Source organism: Phoenix dactylifera, chromosome 10 (genome assembly GCF_051530095.1).
Source record: "Phoenix dactylifera cultivar Ajwa chromosome 10, Ajwa_hap1_PhDact_Kaust_v1.1, whole genome shotgun sequence".
In the NCBI taxonomy this organism is placed as follows: Eukaryota; Viridiplantae; Streptophyta; class Magnoliopsida; order Arecales; family Arecaceae; genus Phoenix; species Phoenix dactylifera.
This window is the reverse complement of record NC_143199.1, coordinates 16,443,516-16,446,431: the sequence shown is the minus strand read 5'-3', so window position 1 is coordinate 16,446,431 and position 2,916 is coordinate 16,443,516. Positions and strand designations below refer to the sequence as shown.

The following is a 2,916-nucleotide window of genomic DNA, read 5'->3' as shown; positions in this document are numbered from 1 at the left end:
TGAAGTGTGCTGCATCCTAGATTAACATACTTAGGTAGACACTTCATGCTATACCGAAGATGGATCTTCCTAACACTCTTTATGATTTTATTTTAAAAGACTTGTAGCCAAATTGCATGCCTCTCCAAAAGACAAAAATTAAGAACATAGTCCTTGATGCAATGCTATGTGGTGGATTCCAAATCCTAGATCTATTTCTGATCAATTCTAATTCGCACTTATAGTTTAATTTAGTTAAATCAAGTTAGCAAATCCTTCTTTTTGATTTATTTTTAAAAGAAAAATAACTTGTCTTCAATTTCTGTGGACCGACACCCATAATCACTATCCTACAGGATACGTGCTATTGCGTGGTTTATTTTTGAAATTGAAATAACCGATCAATTTTTGGCGCCGTTGCCGGGGATTGCTTTCATAGTTATTTTTCCTATCATTAAAAAAAATAATTAATTAAATAAAAAAACTCTTAAAAAAAATATATATATATATAATTATTTTCTATTATTGTTACTTTTTAAAAAAATTATTTTCTATTATTGTTACTTTTCTTTTTCTCTTCTACTAATTTTTTTTTAATTTTTCTTTTGGTCTTATTTGATCAGGAATCGAAGAGGAGATCTGGGCTATCAAAAAGGAATGCTTTAGAGGTTTGCTTAAAAAATTTTAAATTGCTGGAAAAATTTCCTTTGGTAACCTCTAAATTTTTCTTATTTAAATTAATTATTAGCTTGAAATTTTGTGGTGATTGTTTGATTTTAATTTCAGCAAAAGTGTGAATGCATGCTTGATACACATACACAAATTAATCCGCACATAGTAAGGGCAATCACCCCAACAAGATAAGAGCCGGATTTTATCACCGGACTCTTGCCCAACTTAGGTGAACTCAATCTCACATAGTGTCACTTTAATTAAAATCAATTAGACATTGGCTCCTAAGGACATTCGAGCTCAATAGGACGAAGATCACCGAAAGTTGCACCAATTTCGCTCTGTGGCTTAGTTGATGTCTAGGCAAGCTTTGTCCCTATAAGGGAGACAGTTCATCTGTTTGAGGCAAGTGGGTTTTAAGTGGGACCTTTGCGAACGCATCGTGACCCCTCCACTTACCTGGGAGCTTACCTGGTCAACTCGGTTCATAGACTGGATTGGAGGCTTAGGTGCCCTCTTCAAACCAGTTAGGAGCTGTCTAGTAATTTTAGGACAAATACAAGGATTGATGTGTTTATCTTTTATTGCATGTTTGACTGATCAAGTACTAGTGTATGCAAGGAAGTCGTTCTAGAGTACGTGACCTATTACTTTTTGACCCTGAAATAGAACGGATCCTTAGGAATATTCGAGCTGAGATCAGAACCTTAGAATCATCCCCACCTCCTGAGATGGCTGAAGAACAACCCAAACTCCTGAGGGAGTACTTTACTCCCACCATTTACACTTCCTCATCTTGCATTCGATTACCTGAGGTAGCAGCGGTACAATATGAAATAAAGTCTAGTGTGATCCAAATGCTCCCATCTTTTTATGGGCTCACCAATGAAGACCCATATAAACACCTAGATGAATTCCTCGAGATTTACACCATTGTCAAGATTCAGAACTTCACTGATGATGCTCTGAAACTTAGATTATTCCCTTTCTCCCTTAAAGATAGAGCCAAACAATGGCTGAATTCTTTAGAAGCTAACTCGATTCGTTCTTGGGATCAAATGCAACAAGAATTCCTAAAAAAATACTTTCCCATAGGAAGAACGAACCAGTTTAGACGTGCCATCACAAGCTTCTCCCAAACTGAGGGAGAGAAATTTTATGAAACTTGGGAGAGATTTCGGGACCTAATCCGTAAATGCCCACATCATCAAATACCTAAATGGCAGCTAGTGCAATGTTTCTATGACGGATTGACGGAACGAAACCGTCAGATGATCGATGCCGCATGCGGAGGGACTTTCATGCTTCAAAATGAGCATGAAGCATGGGAATTATTTGAAAATCTTAATGAAAACTCCCTCCACCATGCTTCTTGTTCTCGTCAAGCACCCTGAGTTCTCAAAGAAAAGGGACCATTTGTGAAATAAGTCATTCTATGGACCTGTCTAGCAAGGTAGATGCATTGTCCCATAAGATTGATCAACTGATGATAGGTGGGTATTACATGAACTCTTCCCAAGCACAAGTGTGTACTATCTGTTCTAGCCCATCCCACCCTATTCATGAGTGCCCTTCAGCGCCCCAATTCTCCGAACTCGTGCAAGAACACATCAATGTTGCTCAAACACAGCCTAGACCGGGTAATGACCCATTTTCCAATACATATAATCCGGGATGGCGAAATCATCCAAACTTTTCTTGAAAGCAGCAAACTTCGAACACAGCCCAACCCTATTTCCAAAATTTTCAAAATCCTCAGAATTTTCAAACCCAACAAAATATTCATCCCTACCGTCCCTCGACTCAATTTCAACACACTCCTCCTCTACCCCAAAGAAAAACAGCCTTTGAGGAGAAAGTGTTGAACACCCTTCAAGGTTTGGAAACCATTACACAATTGGTGCACTCTCACATGCAATCCATCGTCAAGCTAGAATCCCAAATGGGGCAACTAGCTAATGCACTGAACAAGCGAGAGGAAGGAAAGCTTCCAAGCCAACCACTAAGTAATCTTAGGGGACAATACATGGCTCAAGAAAATCAATTAAATGCAATTCATCATGAACAAGCCAATGCTTTGACTACCCTAAGGAGTGGACGTGTAATAGACAATAAGATTAGGGAGGATAACAATAAGGAAGGTGAAGAAGAGGAGAGGAATGTATCACATGAAAACCCAAAACCTTCTTCAGCTAGTCCTGTTAGATGTATGCCCTAGAAGCCAATCTGGCAGACACATTATTTATTCTGGGACATAAATTTGTA

At 38.3% G+C, this 2,916-nt stretch overlaps 1 non-coding gene across 1 annotated transcript; it reads right to left on the bottom strand.

The window, feature by feature from the left end:
* Positions 1–1,758: 1,758 nt before the first annotated feature.
* Positions 1,759–1,864, bottom strand: LOC120105209 (small nucleolar RNA R71). The gene has a single exon (XR_005507574.1). It is a non-coding gene; the product is annotated as a small nucleolar RNA R71 (small nucleolar RNA).
* Between the last annotated feature and the right edge of the window lie 1,052 nt (positions 1,865–2,916).